We start from the raw sequence: 11,114 nt of genomic DNA, 5'->3' as shown, positions 1-11,114 counted from the left end.
CTGTGTCATGATTGACACTTTTGCCTTTAGGCACACCAAGTATAGACAATAAATATTGCCTTCAAAGTATTACCCACAGTGGAACACTTTTTAAGAAGGTATTTACTTCACTACGCTTGATGCAGTGTTGTGAAATTTGTTTAGTTCCTCACTGACGCTCAGATACAATAAGTTTAGGGAGAGTAAGTTTTGAAATAAAGAAGCAAAATAATTTTAGTAATTTTACTAGTACCGAATCACAGCTTTAACTTTTTCTTTAAACACGAATCCTTTATATTGCAATAAAACCAGTTCTATGAATAACTAGCAGAAAACCAAAAAGGTAGGAACAGAAGGGTTCGAAGCCAAACTCATGCAAAAAAGACATCCTTAAATCTCACACAGCAGTTGTCCTTTCACCCACATAAAACTAGAGAAAATACTGGCACATTTTCCTTCATTTGAGTTTTCCAGAAACAAGCTTGAAATAATGTGTAAATACTTATAGAGAGAGTATCTTTGTTTATATCCTTCTTGAAATTACTGAGAAAAATATATGGTTTTCCACATCTGGTAATTGCCTATCTATAAACCAAACACACAGAGAAGTGGACGTTGTGAGACTCACAGGAATATTCAGGCCCCATGGAGGACTCAAGCAGTGAGGCAATATGGGTAGAACTCAGAAATAGGAAGGATGCAGTAACAATGTTGGGGCTGTACTACAGTTCTCCCAACGGTGAGCGTGAGATAGAGGTACAAATATGTCAACAGATAATGGAACGGTGTGGGAGAAACAGGGTGGTGGTGATGGGAGATTTTAATTTTCCCAACGTTGACTGGGATTCACTCAGTGTTAGGGGTCAAGACGGAGCAGAATTTGTAAGGTGTGTCCAGGAGGGTTTTCTAGAGCAGTACGTATGTAGTCCAACTCGGGAAAGGGCCATACTGGACCAGGTGCTGGGGAATGAACCCGGCCAGGTGGTTGATATTACAGTAGGGGACTAGTTTGGAAATAGCGACCACAATTCCGTAAGTTTTACAATACTCATGGACAAGGATAGGAGTGGTCCTAAAGGAAGAGTACTAAACTGGGGGAAGGCCGACTATACCAAGATTCAGCAGGATCTGAGGAATGTAGATTGGGAGAAACTGTTTGAAGGTAAATCTACATTTGATATGTGGGAGGCTTTTAAGGAGAGGTTGATTAGCATGCAGGAGAGACATGTTCCTGTGAAAATGAGGAAAAGGCAAGATTATGGAGCCATGGATGACAGGTGAAATTGAGAGACTAACCAAGAGAAAAAAGGAAGCGTACATGAGGTCTAGGCGACTGAAGACAGATGAAGCTTTGCAAGAATATCGGGAATGTAGAGCGAATCTGAAAAAAAGGGATTAAGAGGGCTAAGAGAAGACATGAGATATTGCTGGCAAACATGGTTAAGGAAAATCCCAAAGCCTTTTGTTCATATATAAAGAACAAGAGGGTAACTAGAGAAAGGATTGGCCCACTTAAGGACAAAGGAGGACAGTTATGCGCTGAGTCAGAGAAAATGGGTGGCATTCTTAATGAGTACTTTGCATCGGTATTCACCAAGGAGAGGAACATGACGGATGTTGAGGTTAGGGATAGATGTTTGCTTAGTCTAGGTCAAGTTGACATAAGGAAGGAGGAAGTGTTAGGTATTCTAAAAGACATTAAGGTAGACAAGTCCCCAGGTCCAAATGGGATCTATCCCAGGTTTCTGAGGGAAGCGAGAGAGGAAATAGTCGGGGCCCTAACAGATATCTTTGCAGTGTCCTTATACACGGGTGAGGTCCCAGAGGACTGGAGACTTGCTAATATTGTCCCCTTGTTTAAAAAGGGAAGCAAGGATAATCCAGGTAATTATCGACCGGTGAGCCTAACGTCAGTAGTAGGGAAGCTACTGGAGAAGATACTGACGGATGGTATCTATTCCCATTTGGAAGAAAATGGGCTTATCAGTGATAGGCAACAGGGTTTTGTACAGGGAAGGTCATATCTTACCAACTTAATAGAATTCTTTGAGGACGTGACAAAGTTGATTGATGAGGGAAAGGCTGTAGATGTCATATACATGGACGTCAGTAAGGCGTTTGATAAGGTTCCCCATGGCAGGCATATGGAGAAAGTGAAGTCATATGAGGTCCAGGGTGTGCTAGCTAGATGGATAAAAAACTGGCTGGGCAACAGGAGACAGAGGGTAGTAGTAGAAGGGAGTTTCTCAAATTGGAGACCTGTAACCAGTGGTGTTCCACAGGGATCTGTGCTGGGACCACTGTTGTTTGTGATATATGTAAATGATCTGGAGGAAGGTGGAGGTGGTCTGATCAGCAAGTTTGCTGATGACACTAAGATTGGTGGAGTAGCTGATAGTGAAGGGGACTGTCAGAAATTACAGCAGAATATAGATAGACTGGAGAGTTGGGCAGATAAATGGCAGATGGAGTTCAATCCGGGCAAGTGCGAGGTTATGCATTTTGGAAGATCAAATTCAAGGGCGAACTATACAGTAAATGGAAAAGTCCTAGGGAAAATTGATAAACAGAGAGATCTGGGCGTTCAGGTCCATTGTTCCCTGAAGGTGACAACGCAGGTCAATAGGGTGGTCAAGAAGGCATATGGCATGCTTTCCTTCATTGGGCGGGGTATTGAGTACAAGAGTTGGCAGGTCATGTTGCAGTTGTATAGGACTTTGGTTCGGCCACATTTGGAGTACTGTGTACAGTTCTGGTCACCACATTACCAAAAGGATGTGGATGCTTTGGAGATGGTGCAGAGGAGGTTCACCAGGATGTTGCCTGGTATGGACGGTGCTAGCTATGAAGAGAGGTTGAATAGATTAGGATTATTTTCATTAGAAAGACGGAGATTGAGGGGGGACCTGATTGAGGTCTACAAAATCATGAGGGGTATAGACAGGGTGGATAGCAAAAAGCTTTTTCCCAGAGTGGGGGATTCAATTACTAGGGGTCATGAATTCAAAGTGAGAGAAGGAAAGTTTAAGGGAGATATGCGTGGAAAGTTCTTTACACAGCGGGTGATGGGTGCCTGGAACGTGTTGCCAGTGGAGGTGGTAGACGCAGACACATTAGCGTCTTTTAAGATATATTTGGACAGATACATGGATGGGCAGGGAGCAAATGGACACAGACTGTTAGAAAATAGATGACAGGCTAGACAGAGGGTCTTGATTGGTGCAGGCTTGGAGGGCCGAAGGGCCTGTTCCTGTGCTGTAGGTTTCTTTGTTTGTTTCTTTGTTTCTTAATAATGTCGTCCTCAATCCCAAAATGAAGACTGGTGGATCATATCATCAAATTTGAATTGTACATTTCTTGAAGTGGAATCAATTGAGACAGTTGATTGGTTCAGTTTTCTAAACAGCCAGCAGTGGTTCATATCAATGGTATCAGCAATTAATGTTGTGGCTGACATTGATTCTAGGCCTCAGAGATAGCAGGAACTGCAGATGCAGGAGAATCTGAGATAACACAGGCCAAGCAGCATCAGTGGAGCAGGGAAGCTGATGTTTCAGGCCTAAGAAGGGCCTAGGCCTGAAACGTCAGCTTTCCTGCTCCTCTGATGCTGCTTGGCTTGCTGTGTTCATCCAGCTCTACACCTTTTTATCTTAGATTCTGGACCTGCCTCTTCACTGCACACAGTACGCAATTAAAAACCATGGCCTGTCATTGTGGTTAGGCCAATAGTCATCAAACAGTCTTCCTTCAAATAGAGAACTCGAAAGAGCAGAAGTGCAATTAGTTGGTTATGGTGTTCCCATGCATTTGCTGCCTTTGCCCTATTTGCTGGTAGAGATCACAGTGAGGGAGGTTAGGATGAATTGACCTTGGATGAGTTGCTGCAATCGATTTTATAGATTGTAAACTCTAAAACTGTGGTGTGCCTGTGTGGGATGGATTAGGCTGAAGCTTACTTTTTATGGCTAAGTGTCAGTAGTGTCAAGTTTAGTCGAGGATTTAATGCTGCAAAGCCTAGTGAGATTTTTCTCCATATCTCATCAAACCTAACTTTGACACTTCACTGACTCTGACCCGCTAATTCAATTCTAGCCCCATTTGACCATGTGCTGGTCCTAGAAAAAACTTTGTGGATATCTGTCAAAAGAATAACATTCCTGGTGTCCGTTCCTCATTTAAAAGACTGCTGTCCATCAGGATGAGCACTGGCATTCCAAAGCTGCTCTGCTTGGTGAGGGACATTTTGTCGGAAGATGTCCGAGAAGGGGAACGTGGCACTGCAGTTCTCTGAGGGCGACCCGGAGGTGCCGTTTGGGGTGGAGGTGCATGGGAGGGACATCCCATTTCCAGAGGGCTAGCAGAAGAGGCCGGGACAGCCAATCAGGACTGAGATTACCACTTGGGTCAAAGCAGTCTGCACAGTACAGAGAAAGGATCTGCAGTGTCACAAGAATGACCTTCTCCATTCTCCCATGGTGAGTGCTACACTCTTCTCTTTGCTAGTAAACACTCACTGTCATTCTGCGACTGCACCCACCTTCCATGGATCCTCATGCTCTGCAACTCTCACTAATGCTCACAACATCTTCACTCATTCGCTGTTGATCGCCCCTTTGCACCACAGCATCTCACATCACTAACTCTGCACTGCCTACTCACTCCACCTGCAACAGCACTAACAGACATATTACCCACTTCATCTCACTCAATCCTTCCCTCTTCCTCATTCAAGAAGAAGGCCTCTCACAACAGGACAGAAAGGACAGGGCCTCTGCAGGATCACCAACATCAGTGTCCTCACCTTCTATTGGGACAGAATACTGTCCCTCACAGGAGGAGACTGGGACCACTTCTTTGGGGTTACCAAGACACTCAGGCCCCACTAACTGACTAAGCACAGTTCTTCATTCCGCTGCAACTTTCACAGTAACCCCTCTGTCAGTGTCATTCATTACACACCGTTTGTAGCCATTGGCCGCTGTGCCTTTTGCCCCTTGTCTTGCAGTTGCCATGAATAGAATTAGAATTAGAATTGGTTTATTGTCACGTGCACTCACATGAGTACAGTGAAACATTTGCAAGTTGCCACTTATGATGCCATCTTAGGTACAAAAGTACAAAATCATAGGAAAATAAATTAGAAAAGTAAAGAAATTATAAGTTCAGAATAGGATCCTGAGTCTCCTTCCTGCAGCAGCAGGTTCCACCTTGTTCAATCCTCACCCTCTTACCCTTTTCACCCTTCTGTGAAGTGCCAATGGACTGACTGAGTCCCACCCTCATGAACAAAGTGATCAGACAGCCCTGGATAAGACGTTCCCAGACCCCAACTGATGCTTGGACCTCTCCCCAGTTGTATTAAACCTACCCCCAAGGCTGGCCACTGGGGACCTACAGGACTGACCATGACTCGCACTCATTGGATAGCAGAGCACACAGACCTCCTGACCGAAAACGCCCTGACTGGATGATTGACTGAGGCCATTCCTCTGGAAAGGCATAGGAAATTTGACTGACTGAGCCAGGACCCCTGACTGATGGATTCCCCTGTGAATTTTGGTGACGACTGTTCCCCTAGGGCTGCTTGCTTGCTGCAAATGCAGTGTGTTTGCATGTAAGCTGATGGCACATGGTGCAGGAGTGAGTTTGACGTAGCATAGTGCCATGCAATGAGACATGCCCCCACTCACCCCTCCTACCCTCACTGATCAGCAAGGTAAGTTACCCAGATGTTTGACTGTTCTATTTAAGAGGGCAGGGCAAGGTATGCACACTGAGTGTGCAGGTAGGCATTAAGTGACCAAGCACCAAATGAGCAAGTGAGCAGCCCTGAGATGTAGCCCGAGCTGGGTCCCTGTCTGTACATGTACAGTGCCCTTTCAGCAGCTTTTTAATGTTAGTTGCAAGTGTACCCTGCAATGTATGCCCGTGCTTCCTAGCTGCTGTGCGTATCCTGCGGTGTTGGAAAATGTTGAATGTAATTGTGGACGAGTGATGCACGTGGCTGGTGCTGATGGACTGTGCCCTGTGATGCCGATTTGTGGTGAGCAGCATGAAGGCTTCTAGCAGCCAATGGTACCTCTCTGACCTCCATGCTGAGAATTTTTGATGTCTAATTTGTTCAGTGTGTTTGGTTAGATAGGGCATTAATACAAATATGCAGTCGATAGCTATTTAACAGGCAATAGTTCCCCTGGCAAGAAACTCATCTCGACACCTTGTAAAGAATTGGTCCAAACATTAAAATAGGCCTCATTGGACCTCTCACATGATTCTGCCTAAATTCTATGGCCTACATCCTTTAGAATCCTTCAAGTCTAGAGTAATCGAGCTGGATTTCAGCAGGCATTGCCTTCAACATCGTCTCACTGTTACAAGATTAGGGTACAATCCTAATATCTGCCCCACAATAACTCATTGCAAGGAGCAGTGAAATCTCTTCCCCCTCAGCTTATCAGACAGCTGGCATCTCCAATGTGTCAGCAGCAGCAGCCAGGAGAGGTTGTTGCTATTGGGATGAGTGGTGGTCCCATCACACTGAGGAACCTCAAAATGCCTGGAGCTGGGGGCTTCACATAGAGTGGTGGATTACAGATAGACAGACATGTATACACACACACACACACCAGGCTCAAAGCCTTCACTGCCCCTATTATATTTCATTCTCCCTTCGAACCTGCTGTCAAGGAATGTAAAATTCAGTCCATTTTGAGTCTTTGTCCTTGAGTGTAATAATTTCTTCCATCTGTTGTGTGTGTGTGTGTGTGTGTGTGCGCGCACGCGCGCGCGTGTGTGTGTATGCGTGTGTGTATATACGCATATGGATCTTACGACTGTTTATTATCCTTGATATTTCTCCACTACAGAAAATGATCTCTTATCAATAATACAACATTCACTTTGAAACTCATTTCTCCCGTGTAGGTGAAGAAATCACTTTAAATAAGTTGATGCTGGGAAGTGATACAAACGGCCCTTTTGAGTCTAGGCAGAAGTTCTTGGGAACTTGGAGTTCCCCTGCGTGCAGAACTCTTGTATGCTGAGTGCAGTAAACATGGGATAGATAGATACACATAACGCTCACCATATCTCCAATGTCTAAAAGCTGAATTGTGGGAATGAAAGTTTTGTCACCATTTTATAATTATTTGTATTGCCAACTTTAAAAAATATTTTAAAAGTTTTGAGTTGCGTTGGTAGTTATGGAAAGAGAATTTTCTTTATGAAAGCTATAGTTTGTAGGAGGAATAGAAAATGAGGGAGGTGAGTTGTTGCACAGTTGTGAGGTCACAGGAAAAAATGAGCTAAATAGAGACAGAGTCATGAGTCAGTTCCAACTCAGTGAGGATACAGTGAGGGGAACACGTATAGGTACAAGGGAGGAGACATTTGAAAGGTAGTGACCATATAAATAAAGTAGAAAAAGACAATTGTTGGAGCTGCAACAGTGCCTGAGGAACGGTAGGCTGTATGCAATTGCAGATAGTGACACAAATGTATTTGTGTAATTATTAAACAATGGCTCTGATATAATTGCGCTTTCCACAGTCTAAGTAACGTACTCAGTTGCTGACCGGTTTGTGTTGCAATGCAGCATGCAATTATCAAGCCATGCAAAAGCAGGGGATTTCCATTTGCACCAGGCAAGCAATTTCAAACCCTGGGGACTGTGTCGTTGTTGATAATTAAACCCCAGTTCTGGCTCTGCGTAAAAGAGAACCATTTTTTGGAAGATTCTTGGAACAGGTCAAGGAAAATCCCCATTCAATAGAGGTTGTACCAGCAGAGGAAGTGCTGACCCTATCAAAATGAAGCCAGTTAATTTAAATATCGGTGATGGGTGTGATTTGCTGGAGAAGTGGAGGTTTGGTAAGAAAATGGGAAATATGACATCCCAAAAACTTACCTAAAATCCACCAGAAAGCGCATTTCATGCCCCTTTATCAGTTGACCCTCAAGTTTAAACTCCTCTTAGCTTGCTTTTATATTGAGGAATTTGAAACTGAGCACCAAGGGCTAATTAGTCTGAGGGCTAATTATAGCCCAGGGTCTCCACACCAGCCATCAGAACCCCACTGTTCTTTCTGCTCTCAATGATATTCTCAGAGCCACATGTATAATTTTAAAGAGGACCCTGCTAGCTTAGGGCAAGTAATGGCATAAGTGGTTCCCTGCTCCATTTTAACAAATGGACAAGAAACTCCACCTTAGTTTTAGCCAACTGGGGCGAAGTAAGTTTGAGCATTCTGATGAAATCACTTTGTCTGCATGCATTTATCTTTCAATCTGTGTTGACTGAAGATGGCTCATTCTCTCTCACTCTCTGAATGACTGTTTCTTTGTCCCTGTGTTTCTCCATATGACTTCCTTAATATATTGATTTAGATATGACTGTATGCCTCCAAAATTATTATTCTTTCCATGTCGGTGTGTCTCTGACCCTGATCCATTGGGCTGTATTTGCATTTTGCTGTGAGAGACACTCTAATGGCTGTAGCTGCTATTATACCCAGCTTCTATCCTGTGCTAAGTGACATGGCTCACTGGCTAGGTCAGCATTTATTGCCCATCCCTAATTGCTCCGAGGGCAGTTGCTGTGGGTCTGGAGTCACATGCAGGCTAGACCAAGTAGGGATGGTAGATTTCCTTCCCTAGTGAACCAGATGGGGTTTTATGATGTCAACAATGGTTTAATAGTCATTGTTAGACCTCTAATACCAGATTCTTTATTGAAAACTCTTTACTGAGTTTATAGAATGCACTGAAGCCTCCTCTACATTGTGCTATCAAATACTCTCACCGACAAACCATAGACCTTATAAATCTCTTGCTTCTAATCAGACTGCAATGATTTTAGGGGTGATGCCTGAGGTTATTAAAGATCGTGACTTTGAAGTCAAAGGAAATAAAAATGAGGAGGTGTAAAACAGGCTGCCAACACTCTGCTGCCATTTTTACACTATTGCACAAAGCCAAAACATCTTGATATAAATCCTCAATATCTACTCCTTAATTTGAATCTGAGTGAAACAATTGAAACATAAGTTGCTATTTTGCTTTGCAAGATTGGTAACAAAGTAGAAGAATGATTTGGTGATCTTTGCTTTATTTACCTTACTGGCTGCATGAGAATGAAGTTTTTTTTGGAAATTTGGAGAATTTTAAGTGATGAACAGAAATAGAAGTGATTCCCCCTTGTGGTGGAATGAAAGTCTTTGTCATTGTTTTTAGTCTGCATGTGATCTGTGTTCTACTGTTTTCGCAGTGTGTCACACGGCAGTGTAAAGACAGGTGCAATTTTCATAATATTATGGGGCTCACAGCATTACAGAAAGTTATACCCAAATTTATTAAGTAGTTGATAAGTGTTTTGGATTATAATTTAACAAGCATTTAGCAGCATTTACAAATTTTAAATCTGTTTGCACATGAGCAGGGGAAAGGTCAATTGATCACTCTTCATTGAGTTCCAAAGCCTTTGTACCCACAATAATGTGCACTTCCACAGCAGTCCATCCAATCTTGGGCAAATTATTGAAAAAAATTCTGAGACGTGGTATGATTTGTCATTTAGAGAGGCATGATTTAATCAAGGTGAATCAAGGCAGATTTGTTAAGGGAAGTTTGTATCTGTAGTGACTGGAATGGAGTGGAGCTAGTTGACTATGAGATCCTTGATTGGGGTTGTTAACCTGGGCCATGGCTGACCAATATAAACAGGGGATTTAGCACGTCCTCAGTTCAGGGACTGAGTCCATCGTGGCTGGCCACAGGTAGCATACTGTGCACAAATAAATAAAGGGTGCTTGGTGACAGGATGCCAGCCTCTGTGCAGTTATTTCAGTGTCTGATGAACATTTTTGAAGAAGAAGCAAGGGGAGTCAATGAGGGTTGTATGTTTGATTCTGTTATTGTCCTAGCTGATGTTAGTATTAGTTAAATCATCATAAAATTTGGCTTGTAGATCATATTTTGTTTTGAAAATAAAACAAAGATATGGAGATGCTGGAAATCAGAAATGAAAACAGAAATTGTTGGAAAAACTCAGCAGGTCTAGTAGCATCTCTAGAGAGGAACCAGAGTTAACATTTTGGGTCCAGTGACTGTTCTTCAGAACAATTTTGTATTGATCAGGTTTTAATGAGACAGAACCATCCAATGTTGCAGATATTGTTCAAAAAACAAATTTATTGAGCAAGCAATGAGATAAAATAGAATAAACCAATCTATTCACTAATTACATAAATTCAAAGAACTTTAAATATATGATAAATGTATAAACCTATTAATCACAAAACACTCCTTTAATCAATTGAAAAGATCCCAAAGGTAGCCTTTATACAATACGAGAGTCTATTTCTTTAAAGCTTCAATATATTTAAGGTAACTGTGACTTTAACTCCTAGATTGGAACCTCTGATAGCTTATTCCTAGAGATATCATACAACTGAGTTTGTAAAAACTCAACTTAAGGTCCTCCTCAGTGCCTTTTCCCATGACTCCTGGCCAGGACTATCACTAACTCGTTTCCTTCAAGTAATGTCGTTTTCTATATTCTCATACTCTCAGGAGCACTACTCTGTACAGGCATTTCTAAACAAGGACTTCACAGCACTATCCAAAACAAAGTTAACTTAACCAAAAATTTCTCCTTCCAAGCCAAGTGTGTTTCCCTTAAGTTTATAAAAGCTTAAATTACTTTAAAAAATCTCCTTAAGTCTAGAAATTTCTAACAGACCTCAAAGCACAATGGTTCACACTGCTATGTCACAAAATCCTAAACACAAATCCATTAGATGGCAAATGTAGCCCTTAACAACGTTTTTAAATAAATCACTATGGTGTTGTAAAGACTGACAAGTTAATGACTAACGTCAGACACAGAACATCCCTATGTAGCCAACCAATTATTCAAAACCCATTGTTTGTCATTTATGTAAATAATTTTCATGAGAATAAAGGAGGTAGGGTGAGTAAGGTTGCGGATGGCACCAAAATTAGAGGTACAGTCGACATTGAAGAAAGTTATCTAAGATTACAGAGATCTTGATAAATTGGATCATAGAGTCACACAGCATGGAAACAGACCCTTTGTTCAACCAGTCCGTGCCAACCATAACCCCAAACTAAATTAG

This window comes from Stegostoma tigrinum, chromosome 23 (assembly GCF_030684315.1).
Source record: "Stegostoma tigrinum isolate sSteTig4 chromosome 23, sSteTig4.hap1, whole genome shotgun sequence".
Lineage (NCBI taxonomy): Eukaryota > Metazoa > Chordata > Chondrichthyes > Orectolobiformes > Stegostomatidae > Stegostoma > Stegostoma tigrinum.
This window is presented reverse-complemented; position numbering follows the sequence as displayed.